Here is a 12,823-nt window from a genome sequence, read left to right on the forward strand (position 1 = left end):
GTTGTTGCTCAAAATTTAGTGCACTGCCCCCAACTATGGTTTTGTGGTAGGAGTATACAATAGAACTAATTAGCTGTTTGAAAACAAATAGAATACTTTTGTCTATTTGTTTCTAAAAAATAAAGTTTTTGTACACATATCATATGATCGTTCTGAAATAAATAAATCTGTTTGTTCAATTTTTATTATACCTGAAATTTTATGAGCTAATTTACCCAAATACATCCTCAAGCTATAAAGGACGGAGTGAATAAAGTAATTAGCATTTACTTCAATTCATTTAACCTTGATTAAAAAGTATTTTTATTCCTCAGATCTAGAGGTAAAATCTTTTGTTTGTTTTTCATTCACACAAACAAATTTTTTATAAACGGAACAAATTCGCAATGCGCAGCTTTTATTTTATCCACGTGGTTTTAATTTGGAAACACTAGATATGGATATAGCCAGGCCCGTCGAGAGGGGGATGGGGGGATTCCCCCTGGGCCCGCGTTTTCTGAGGGGGCCCGCGATTTAGAGGTACTAAGCATTTTTTTTTATTCAGGAGAGTCTTTAGTTGTTCCATGTGCAATTTTTAAGCCGAATTTCAAAAGCATTTCATTTTGATATTATAGTGAAGTGTGAAAAATAATTTCAAAAGTCCTTTTCCTTAAAATTTAATAATAAATATTTAATTTGGCAGCTGGCCCAAAACCATTCAGGTTCCGCATCCGCTTCGACTATTGATAATGATTTTTTGCCTGGGCCTTCGAACAGTGAGGAGACAATAAAAACATCAAACAAGAATGTATGTTTACAGGAATCCGAAACCGTAAAGTTTCGTGGTGACACTGATGAAGGTTCATCATCAAAAAATCTTCCAACAATACAAGCAACTCTGCATCAAAGACCAGATTATTTAAACGACTTCGATATCGGTACCGCGAATAATGAGTTTTTGCGATCTGAAGAAGTCAACGAAATAATTCGTAGAGGTCATCAAAAGTGTGCTGTTATTTTTCCACGTGATTGTCAATCATTTCCTATGTCGTTGTTAAACATAATCTTGCCAAATGGAGAGATGTGTGAGAAGAGTGTGACTGGTTAGTGTGGAGTGCCAATAGCAATGCTTTTTATTGCTTACCATGTCGTCTGTTAAGCCCAATACTTTAAATCGACCTAAAATTTGTTGTCCTGTTGGATATTCGAAATTGTAGATGTGGAAGAAGCTATAGGATAAACCGCCAGCACACGAAAATACTCAAGATCACAGGCGATCTTTACAAAATCTAATTCAATAGGAGGCTACAATTGATACACTTCTCAATGAACAGCTAATCACTGAAACTCAAAAGTGGAAAGAAATTTTATGTAGAATTTTGGACACTATTTTATTTTCAAAGTATATGTCTTGGTTAACGAAACGATGGACATTTTTTGGGAATCTAAGATCTCATAAACCCTTATGATCCGTTACTTAGAGATCATTTGGAGAAGGTTAGGATTTCACAACAGCAGCACCAACGTTTACAAGTTCACTATCTTTCCCCAACATTCAGAACGAGTTTATAGAAATTTGTGCAAAACACGTGAGGGAAACTATATTAGATCAAGGCAAGAAAGCCAAGTATTTTGCTATTATCGTTGATGCTATGCCTGATGCTAGTCACGTTGACTACGTTTATTTTGCGCTAACTCCATTTCAATTCGAAAGCAACAAATTTTACTATTCAAGAACGGTTTTGGGCTTTCGTGAGTTGTAACCAAAAAACTGGTCAGAAAATCGCTGATCTATTTGCCATAGTTGATTGAAGATTGTCGCGCACAAGGGTACGATAAAGGCGCCAATATGAAAGGAGCTTTCAACGGAGCACTGCGTCACATTCTCGACAAAAACTCGAATGCTGATTACTCGCCTTGTGCAACCCATAGTCTCAATTTATGTGGTGTTGATGCTGCAGAATGTTGTACGGCTGCAATTACCTTCTTCGGAGTTGTACAAAAATGTTTTACTATTTTCAGCAGCACGCCACAACAATGGGACATCCTCAAAAATATGTACCGAGCTCTCTCTCTTCTTTCAGACAAAAGCCAAATTTGACTGCGCAATCATACGGCGATGTTGCCGGCATTCTCAAGTACATCAAAAGTTCGAATGTATCTTGCTGTCCTCAGTTTGTTTCACAATACTGACTACCAATAATGAAAGAAACGTTATCCTGCAAGCTAGAGACGCCACCATAGATGTTGAGGTACGACATCTAGATGCCTTATTAGCTGATTTGAAGTTGATGAGGAACCAATGGGAAGCAATTTTAAACGAATGCAAAACAATTGCTATTCAATTGAACATCTCGCTAAAGTTTCTGGACATTCGAAAGAGAAAACCCAAAAGACGTTCTGAAGATAATTTAAATGATATGATTACGGATGATTCAGGGTCTGATTTTAAAAACAATACATTCCTGGTGATTGTTGATTCGGTAAGCACTGAACGATTTGTAGCTATGAGAAATTTGAGCTAGAAGTTTTCCTTTTTGTTGCAATTTGTAGACATGGATGAAACTACGGTTCTGGCGAGCGCAGTCAAAATTTGTCGAAAAATACAAGTCGGATGTTTCTCAAAGTTTAGAATGCGAAATAATTCACTTGAAACACATTTACGAAGCAAATTTTGATAAAGGTCTGTCACTTTGGAATTGCTAAATGCAATCAATGTTCAAAATCTGTATACAATTTTCCCCAACATTTGTGTTGCTTTACGCATTTTTATACTCAGCTGAGCAGAGCACACAGAGTATATTAATTTTGTTCGCATAACGGTAATCCGTAACGGCATAAACTAATCGAGATAGATATAGACTTCTATATATCAAAATGATCTGGGCGAAAAAAGAAATTCATTTAGCAATGTCCTTTCGTCCGTCCGTCTGTCCGTCCGTCCGTAAACACGATAACTTGAGTAAATTTTTGAGGTATCTTGACGAAATTTGGTGTGTAGGTTCCTGGGCGCTCACCTCAGATCGCTATTTAAACTGAACGAAATCGGACCATAACCACGCCCACTTTTTCGATATCGAAATTTTCGAAAAAAAGAAAAAGTGCGACAATTCATTACCAAAGACGGCTAAAGCGATAAAAGTTGGTAGCTGGGTTGAACATATGACGCAGAATATAAAATTAGTAAAATTTTGGACAATGGACGTGGCACCGTCAACTTTTAAAAGAAGGTAATTTAAAAGTTTTGAAAGATATAATTTGGCAGTCGTTGAAGATATCATGATGAAATTTGGCAGGAACGTTACTCCTATTACTATATGGGTGCTAAATTAAAATTAGCAAAATCGTATTACGAAAAAAAAAATTTTTTAAAAGTCAAATTTTAACAAAAAATTTAATATCTTTACAGTATATAAGTAAATTATGTCAACATTCAACTCCAGTAATGATATGGTGCACCAAAATACAAAAATAAAAGAAAATTTCAAAATGGGCCTGGCTCCGCCCTTTTTCATTTAATTTGCTAGAATACTTTTAATGCCATAAGTCGAACAAAAATTCACCAATCCTTGTGAAATTGGGTAGGGGCATAGACCCTATAACGATAACTGTTCTCTGTGAAAATGGGCGAAATCGGTAGAAGCCACGCGCAGTTTTTATACACAGTCGGCCGACTGTCCTTCCGCTCGGCCGTTAATACGATAACTTGGGCAAAAAGCGATATATCTTTATTAAACTCAGTTCACGCATTTATCTGAACTCACTTTGTATTGGTATAAAAAAAGGTCGAAATCCGACTATGACCACGCCCACTTTTTCGATATCGAAAATTACGAAAAATTAAAAAAATGCCATAATTTTATACCAAATACGAAAAAAGGGATGAAACATGGTAATTGGATTGGTTTATTGACGCAAAATATAACTTTAGAAAAAACTTTGTACAACTTTGTGTGACACCTACCATATTAAGTAGAAGAAAATGAAGAAGTTCTGCAGACAGATGATGTTCTGGGTAACCCTGGTCCACATTTTGGTCGATATCTCGAAAACGCCTTCACATATAGAACTAAGGCTCACTCCCTTTTAAAATACTCATTAATACATTTAATTTGATACCAATATCGCGCAAACACACTCTAAAGTCACCCCTGGTCCACCTTTATGGCATATCTCGAAAAGGCGTCCATCTATAGAACTAAGGGCCACTCCCTTTTAAATAATCATTAACACCTTTCATTTGATACACATGTCATACAAACACATTCCAGGGTTACCATAGGTTCATTTTCCTACATGGTGATTTTCCCTTATTTTGTCTCCAAAGTTCTCAGCTGAGTATGTAATGTTCGGTTACACCCGAACTTAGCCTTCCTTACTTTTTTGCACTATACCTGTCACTGTAGCTAGTGCAGAACGTTCCTTCAGCGTCCTTTCAAGAATCAAAAACTTTCATAGATCGTGTTCATCTAAAGAGCGAGTTTTAGGACTTGCCATGCTTTGTGTTGAATCCGTTTTGGCAAATTTTGATATTATTATAAAAAATTGTGAGCGAAAAAAGCAAGTAAAGCCACTCTTTGATATCCGAACTTTCTATATTAATTAATTAAAATTTATAATCATCATTAAATTTATCAGAAATGTATTAAAGTATTACCAAATAACTAAAAAAGATTATTTGAAACAATATGTGCCTGTTAAAAGAGAATTTTATTTCTACGTTACAATAAAATAGTATAAATAGTAAATATTCTGTGTTAATTTTATTTTCAATTCTTATTCCAAAAATCATTTAGATGATGTGGCAAAATTTTTGTTTGATGTAGTCCATCAATAATTATTCATGAATGAGACGTCATAAATTCAAATTAATCAAATGTATTAGTGGATTGTTTATAGGGGGCCCGTAAGTTGTTTAGTCCCGGGCCGGGATTTTACTCTCTATATCCTTTATTTGGCGTTTAGTTCCATATTTTTCGTAAATCGAGCGCTGGACGGTTTTTTCACAATATTATTAGTATTTTTCGTTCATTATTGTTTTGAACTACTTTGAAAATTATTTTTAACTTCTTTGTTTGATATTATTTAAAAGCGTCTTTTTTAGTTTTTTTTTTTTTTTTTAACTATATTTATTTATTTTTAGCGATGTAAACTCAATTTCTATGTTCCTACAGATGCCACCTTAAGCTCTTTAAATTGAACGAATATGTTAAACATGAAGAGACGTTTAAATCCGATTAAATTAATGCCCCATGTCCCATTAACAATTAATACAAGATCTTGATTATGTCAACCCATTTAGTTTCGAGCAGTGTTGTCGCTCAAAATTTAGTGCACTGCCCCAACTCTGGTTTTGTGGTAGGAGAATACAATAGAAATAATTAAGTAAACCTTTTGTACTTTTCTCTATTTGTTCCTTAAAAATACAGTTATTGTACCCATATCACATAATCGTTCTCAAATTGATATACCAACTCAATTGTGCAAATACTTACAGTGATGGAAAAAAGAATAGGGACAATTTACTGCCAAATACGAAATCAATTATATCAGCAGAACTTGAACATCTTCCTTGGAATATCGCAGCCTATAAAAATAACATTTAAAGGTTGTTTCATTAAATTACATTTTATGACTAAATAATAAATAAAAATAACCTATATTACTATTTTAATTTTACCTGGACCCAGAATAGATTGGTATTGAAAATGAACGAAATCGGGTGAAAACCACGCCCACTTTTTATGTATATAACATTTTGGAAAACACAAAAAAATTATTATTTAGTAATTGTGGACTGATATTGAGACACTTGATAAAAATTTAAAATTTTTTTAAAATGTGCGTGGCACCGCCCACTTGTGATTTACAAATATTATTAATCATAAATCAAAAATCGGTAAACCTGTCGTAACAAAATTCGGCAGAGAGGTTGCCTTTACTATAAAGAATACTTTGAAGAAAAATTAACGAAATCGGTTAAGGACCACGCCCTCTTTTATATAAAAGATTTTTAAAAGGATCGTGGACGAATAAAGTAAGTTATATCTTTGCAAAAAAGAGCTTTATATCAATGGTACTTCATTTCCCAAATGGATTTATAAAAATAAATAGGAAAAAGTTCAAATTTTAAAAAGTGGGCGTGGTACCTCCCATTTTATGACTAAGAAATTTTCTATGTTTCGGGAGACATAACTCGAAGAAAAATTTGTTCAGAATAGAACCATATGTATATGTATTATTGCGCAGCCTTAACACTATTAAGCACACAAAACAAACAACAACAGGATTTCAAGTATACAGCTGGGTATGGAATATTCGGTTTCACCCGAACTTAGACTTCCTTAATTGTTTTCTAATAAATTAAGGTTTGTGAAATTTTTCACAGGTGAGTATAATTTCTTTCGCAGGTAAGCAGCTTTTTTAACTGAGTCTGTGAGGTGAGTATAATCTATAACCATTCAGCCATCACAGAAGTTTTTTGATTGTCTTCATTAATCCTACTTCTGTTCTGGTTCGTGCCAATTGATATTCACAACACTGCGACATCTGTTATAGCAGCGGCGCCTAAACGTTGCCGATGAAGGAATTTATCAGTTCCCGAAATGGATCTATACAACGAGCTTTGGCAGTTGTCTAAATTTTTTCTTTCTTCTATTCTAATTTGAAAAAATGTTTTCAATTAAGAAAAAATTCATCATAACAATAATAAAGATAAAAAATTATTGTTAGGCCTTGAGCTCGATTCGAACCCGCGATCTTACAAATCAGTAGGCCGATATAACAACACAAATAGTTAAAATTAAAGTTAAAGTTTTTTTTTTTTTTGTGTTTCGTGGAAGGAGGAAATGCTTTATGCACTGACCGGCATATTTAAGCCTCACTGCGAGACTCTCCGAGTGTAGGACTCCCTTCTTCCATGAAGGCCTACCCACTAAAACCTAACCTCTCACGGCGCGCGCAAATCCCCGTGCCTGGGACCGCGTTTAGCATTACTAGCTACTCTCACGCTAATGGGCTAGGCATCCGTCTTCTCGTTTACTGATAAGTATATGCCTCACATATGTGCTGACCGTATCCCATTTGTCTCTTCGACAGGTCATGTTATTGATGACACTGCCCGGGGATAGGTCGCCAAGTACCTCTTCTACCCTCCTTCGCTGATCGGAGAAGTGCCTGCATTCGAAGAAGGTGTGGCGTACATCGTCTATTTTCCCACAGTACAGGCAGCTCAGGTTATCAACCTTACCCATTCTGTGTAGGTATTTACGGAAGTAACCGTGCCCCGTTAGAAACTCGGTCAGGTAAAAGTCTACCTCTCCGTGCGGTCGCTTCAACCATGGATTCAGTTCAGGGATTAGTTCCATAGTCCACTTTCCTGCGATGCTGTTGCTCCACTGATCTTGCCAGCGTCGGATCGATTCTTCTCGCGCCTGCATGGCAACAGCAGCTCTATTTGCTTCCGATCCGTTGTCGTATATTGCTTTTCTTTCCTCAATGAGAAGATATATCGGTATGGTTCCCGCAATGACCAGGACAGCTTCAGCTCATACCGTGCGGTAAGCTGAAGATATTCGCAGCGCCCCTCTGCGTTGGACGGAGGTGAGGGCGACTCGGTTCTTCCGGTATTTCATTGCGTTCGCCCAGATTTCTGCACCATATAAGAGTATAGAATCCGATGCTGATGCAAGCAACTTCCTTGTGCATGGCTTTGGGCAACCTGTGTTTGCCATTAATCTACTCAACTGCGCTATTATGCGCGCAGCTCTTTCGCAGGCCCCTCTTATGCGATCCGAGAAGTTGAGTTTGCTGTCTAACCTCACTCCCAGATATTTCGTTGAAGCGAGTGTTTCTATTGGCTGGTCCCCAACCATCATGTTGCTGGTAGTGGGAATACGTCTCTTTGTGAGGATGACGATCTCCGTTTTTGCTGTTGCTAACTGGAGACCGTGCTCAGCCATCCACCTATTTACATTACGCATGACCTGGTTTAATTTTAGCTGTGCCAGCTCGCAGCTTGGTGCTGTTATCACAGCTGCCACGTCGTCTGCAAAGGCAACGAGGAAGGTGCTTTCTGGCATGTCCAATCGAAGAAGACTGTCATAAGTTATATTCCAGAGATCGGGACCTAGTACCGAACCCTGGGCTGCTCCACCTGCTATTTTTACCTTTTTTGACCGCGAGTGGTTTCATATATTAGATACCTCTCTCTTAAGTAGTCCCTTAAAATTTATAACAAATATTGCGGTACTTTGAAAGTGCTTTCTAGTACCTCAAGCATGTCCTCCCACCTAGCTGAGTTAAAAGCGTTTTTGACGTCCGGCGTGACCAGCAACACTATAGGCCTTGCTCTGTGGCACGCTGTCTCGGCTTTCTTCACTGGGTCTATAACTTTTGCTATGGAATCGATTGTGGAGTGCCCCCTCCGAAAACCATGCTGTCTGGTAGACAGTCCTCCACCGTCCTGTAACGCTCTGGTGAGGCGTTGCTTCAGGAGACTCTCCATCAATTTCCTTGCTGTGTCCAACATACATAGGGGACAGTAGGATGATGGAGAGTTGGGATCTCCTTTCCCTTTTGGAATAAGAACCAGTCGTGCTGTCTTCCATATGGTGGAGAAAGTCCTTTCTTCGAGACATTTGTTGTACATGTGCAACATAAGTTCTGGGCAATTATTTGCAGCTAGTCTAATTGCTTCCGCGGGTATTCCGTCGGGCCCAGGTGCTTTCCAAGGTTTCATAGTTCGCACGGCAGTTTTAATCTCTTCTTCTTGGAATGGTTCCACGTTGCGGTCTTCATGGGTAACGTACCCGTTCTCCTTAGGCAGTTGGGTGGGAAACAGGCCATCCACAATGTTCCATATTTCCTTCTCGTCCATCAGCTGATTTGGCGAACGGAACTTCTTCATTAATATCTTATATCCCTGCCCCCAGGGGTCTCGATCCACTTCCTCGCATAGCGCTTTCCAGCACGTAAGCTTGCTTTGCTTAATGGCAGCACTAAGAGCTTTCTTCGCTCCTTTGTACGGTTCCGACTTTTCTAGAGCCTAAGGCCTGCCGCGCGCGCGAGTTGCTAGCCTTCGCATCCTGTGGCATATTTTCCGCAGATCGGCGATTTCGCTGTTCCACCAGTATACCTGCTTTTTACCCCTCCACACTCCTCTCAGTGGCATAGAGAGATTGCAAGCGTGGCGAAGACAGCTCATTGTCTTTCCAACCGTCTCTTCCGTCGGACTGGAGTTATTGATTATCCGTCGGGCGTCACCCCGTACTGATGCGGAGAACGTGGCAGAGTCGACCTTGGATGCGTCCCATGCTATTGTTCTACGTGGCCCGTTAGGGATCTGCCTCTAACCGGGATCGTTTAGGTGGAAAGTGATGTAGTTGTGATCGCTGCCAGTCAGATCCAGCAGCGGTCAGCAGCAGGCTTTCTGACACTAGTGTTACATCGGGGATCGAGTATCCAAAGCCTGACCGTCGGTATGTAGGGGTCGTACCAGTGTTAAGCACGTTCAAACCGAGCCTGGCTGCCATCTCAAGGACTAACCTTCCACGGGTGTTAGTCTGCGGCATTCCCCATTCGACGGCTCTTGCGTTAAAGTCTCCCGCCACAACCAGGTTACTAGTTAAGTCCCTTAGGTCGTCTTCAATAAGTTCAAGCTTGTCCCTGAACGTTTGAATGGGATCATTCGGGGACAAGTAGCAGCTTACTATTGTGGTATTATTCGTAGTTAGGCGGACGTAGCCTTGTCCGGCAACACGATTCACAATATTGGCGTTTGCATCTGTCATCCAGATTGCGGCGGTGCCGGTGTTGCCTATGTCCTAATCATTTCGGGCTCTATAAGGTTCGCTGATGATAACGCAGTTAGCTTTATGGTCTAAGACCAACTGTTGTAGTAGCTCATCAGCAAGTCTGCTCCGGTTTAAAATGCTGCATGCTCCAGATCCAGGCATATGATCGAGCTTCTGTGTATTACACAGGTTACATTTTGGAGCTGCGGTACAGGCCGAAGCTTTGTGGCCGCTTTGCCCACACTTCCAGCAGGCGTTACTCCTGTCTGAACCCTTGCATTCAGCCTTCCGGTGTCCGTAGCCGAGACACCTAAAGCAGCGTTGCACTTCTGCTCGCTGTCTGATTCGGCACTGTATCCATCCGATAGGAATTTTACCTCTTTTTAGTAGGGCGTTGCCAATATTCTCGTCCACTTCGACGACCGCCATTTTCTGTTCTCTTTGGTTTGCTGCGAACACAGAGACACGGAGAGGTCTAGTGATTTCTTCTTCTCCGACCTCCCTTCTTATTGCCTCTTGGATTTCTGTTTCAGTTGTGAGACAGTCCATGCCAAGTACTTCCAACTTCATCTGCTTGAAAAGCTGTTGTGCTTCACCGACATCTCCTACTGCACTACCTATAGCTGCTCTGAAGGCCGTCCGGTCACTGCAGCGCGCCGTTTCAATCAGTACATTACCAGATTTGGTTTTTCGTACTGACCGTACCACCGTACCTGTGTCATTAGGCCGGAGCTGGCCGCGTATGGCCCCTAGTACCTGGGCATAGCTTTTGCCTTCCACAGGTTTTACCACAAAAGTTGCTGCTTGTCTCCTCTTTCTCGCCGGTTTTTGAGCTTTAGTAGCTTGGACGGGGGTTGCCTGCTTGGCCGGCTGGGCCCGCTGTTTCAGCCTCCGGCGCGCTACATTGGACCAAGACTCACCTTGTGAAAGCATATTTGTTCTTTCATCTCGTTTCTGTGGCTTAAGTCCTAGGAAGCTTCTAGTATTTGCCAAGAGGACGGAGTTATTTTATAACATAGATCCTGGTTTTTGATAGGGTTTTCAGTTTGGTCGTTAAAACAAACTTCTGGTAACACTACGGACTCAATCAGTAGTCTATGTGAGGTCCTCATGGACCGGCCAGTTCAACCTACCTACCTGTGCTCGTAACTGTCTGCGTAACTGTCTCTTCAATTTTTGTTGTTTCCTCACCATCAAGATGAAAGACATACTCTTTCTCGTCAATTCCTTCGAATTCCATTGCCTGTCGTAGTCGTTCCTGAAGTCCTTGTTTAATGCCGGTTGTATTCAATCTACGGCTCTCCAACTCCTTCTTCAGTTGGTGGATCTTCAATTAACTTAACTTTGGCATGTCTAAGTTGTATTCGAAGTCTTCGGAATTTATTCAACAATTCCTCTTCTGACATCAATTGTAACGAATTTACTGCAATTCCCCTTATTTGCAATCTTCTGCTAACGTTCGTATCGCTAAACTGTTGAATAAATAACTCCAATATTGAATATTGGAAAAATGGCCTTTATTAAAGTACTTCGCAATAACACTTATACTTTGCAACTAGCTTGCTTAATAACCGAACTGACTGATAGCTTAAATGAAAACTGATCTCCGCCTCTACTGTTGTCGCCTTTTTATACTGTCTGATTTCCTCGTTGCATATTTCTAGGCTTTTCTAATTCCAGAACTTACTAGTTAGTTATAAATTTCTCAGCTACAACTACAGATGTATAATTTTTATAGCTTCTCTCATACCCCATGCGCTTGTATGTGTGAGCGACACTTCCACAATCACAATTACATACCTTTAGGAGCATTTCAGATAAGATATCTGCATGTGCTTGTGCGTTGCTTCTCCTCCGCGTGCACGCGTATGTGTAGTAATAATGATTGAATTATTGATGTGAATTCACGTCACTGCTTAGCATCGGCCTAGATATGGCAGTACTCCTTAGTGCCGCCAACGTTCGTAACAATATATATATTTCTTTATACTTCCCCCCGCTTTTACATGATCACATAAGGGTGTGTTAGTGAGTTCTTTCTTTAGAAATGTACACACGCACCTTATCGAATGAAGCATAAAATCAGGCGCAATCTTCGCTCAAGCAAAATGTAGCTAACGGATATTTTCCATTTTATAAGCTTTAATTTAGTTTCACTTGGCTGTTGTTTGTAATCAAATCTTGCAAGTTAAATTTGATACACTTCCCGGTGTCCGATTGAGCTGACATTTTGCACGCATGTATAACTCCAATGACAATGCAATATTACTTTGCGAGAATTCGATAAACTAATCGATAACAGAGTTATCGGCAAGATTTGTGCACACCTTGGCTTAAAGCCTAAGTCCTCAAGAACGCAGGTATCTTCGCTTTGTTTGTTGTATAGAACGAACGTAGAAGTTAGGCTGTTATCGCTAAATGTTGCATACTCTTTGTTGCATACTTTTCTGCGCACTTGATTTTGTTTTACAGATTTGGCGATGGAATTTTAGCTAAGCGAAAGTTCGAATTTTATTTTAAAACAGATCATAGATCTTGTAGAGTAGTTGTAAACTGAACGCGACATAGGCAAAGTCACAATAAAATATGATTTTAAGTTAGTTAACACTCGAATCAAAGAACTTGACTGTTCAAAGTTGAATTCGATGTATTAAAAGAAATGGATAGGATGGGGAACCTTACAAATAACTAAGTAAAGAGTACGTAACTAATTTAAACAATATTTTACCCTACTAAAAATTTTAAAAAAATTGATATTTAAATTAAATTTAAGAAAAAGGTTTTTCTAAGAACAAGCTTTTATTTCTTGTTAATAAAACGAACTAAAAAGTAAATAAAATTAAAGAAAAAAAAACTTTTTTTAAAAATAAGTTTTCATTATCTATAATATAAAAATAAGTCGGGTTTTCCTTCCTGACGCTATAACTCCAGAACGCACGAACCAATTTCCATGGTTTTGGATTCGTTGGAAAGGTCTCGGGCTCCGCGAGGTTTATAGCAAAGAAAATTCACGATCGACGCACAAAGTCTCCAGATATAGGCCAAAACGT

General features: G+C 39.2%; 1 long non-coding RNA gene across 1 annotated transcript in view; it reads right to left on the reverse strand.

The window, feature by feature from the left end:
• Positions 1 to 12,823, reverse strand: part of LOC137251710 (uncharacterized) — a 61,958-nt gene that overhangs the window by 19,898 nt on the left and 29,237 nt on the right. Inside the window, exon 3 of the long non-coding RNA XR_010953319.1 lies at positions 5,475 to 5,566. This is a non-coding gene — a long non-coding RNA (uncharacterized lncRNA). The remainder of the gene's footprint in view (positions 1 to 5,474; positions 5,567 to 12,823) is intronic.

The sequence above is a fragment of the Eurosta solidaginis genome, chromosome 5, assembly GCF_040869045.1.
Source record: "Eurosta solidaginis isolate ZX-2024a chromosome 5, ASM4086904v1, whole genome shotgun sequence".
Taxonomy (NCBI): Eukaryota; Metazoa; Arthropoda; class Insecta; order Diptera; family Tephritidae; genus Eurosta; species Eurosta solidaginis.